This window comes from Nicotiana tabacum, chromosome 23 (genome assembly GCF_000715075.1).
Source record: "Nicotiana tabacum cultivar K326 chromosome 23, ASM71507v2, whole genome shotgun sequence".
Taxonomy (NCBI): Eukaryota; Viridiplantae; Streptophyta; class Magnoliopsida; order Solanales; family Solanaceae; genus Nicotiana; species Nicotiana tabacum.
In genome coordinates, this window is record NC_134102.1 from 23,358,950 (window position 1) to 23,359,671 (window position 722).

At 30.9% G+C, this 722-nt stretch overlaps 1 non-coding gene across 1 annotated transcript; it reads left to right on the plus strand.

Annotated features, from left to right (window-relative positions):
• Nucleotides 1-398: 398 nt before the first annotated feature.
• TRNAL-UAG (transfer RNA leucine (anticodon UAG)) lies at nucleotides 399-478 on the plus strand. Its single transcript has one exon. It is a non-coding gene; the product is annotated as a tRNA-Leu (tRNA).
• The last annotated feature ends 244 nt before the right edge of the window (nucleotides 479-722 follow it).

Consider the following 722-nt stretch of genomic DNA (forward strand, 5'->3'; position numbering starts at 1 on the left):
CTAATGTGGAAAATACAAAATATTATGCGAAAATTTCAGTATCTCTAAGTCAATTATATAAAATTACGATTCCATATAAACGAAGTCAGAATTATCGGATCGTGTTACCAAAAGAAAGAGAAAAAAAGATAGTCGGAACGGAGCAAAATCAATTTTGGTCAAATGGATAGATGAATAGGATTAAGGATTTAATTAGATTATAGGGAAAGAAAACCAACGAAAATGGGTCTGAATTTGAATCATTACTTAATTATGTAGATGTAAATGCACTATTTAATGCGGGAATAGTTTTCGATTTTTGAACAAATCTTAATTATTGCCATTTGTATATTATGGTTTATGGAGATTTTATCACAAGATCATGATAATAAAATAAAACTAATAGTGTATAACACTACGACAGTTTGGCCGAGTGGTCTAAGGCGCCAGATTTAGGCTCTGGTCCGAAAGGGCGTGGGTTTAAATCCCACAGCTGTCATCAATTATCTTGTCATTTTTTTAAAAAAACTTAGTGTTGAGAAATTGGACTGTTGATAAATGTTGTTTTTGTTATCAATATTATTGCAAATGATGAAATTGGTTTTGGTTTATTTATTGGGGGTTAAAGAAGGAACAACAAAATTAAAATTTCTCCTAATTTTGGAAGAGAAATAAAATGAATCGAAAAATCCAGTAGACCGAACCTTTCTTAGAATTTATGAAGTCGGAGCTCTGGTTGATCA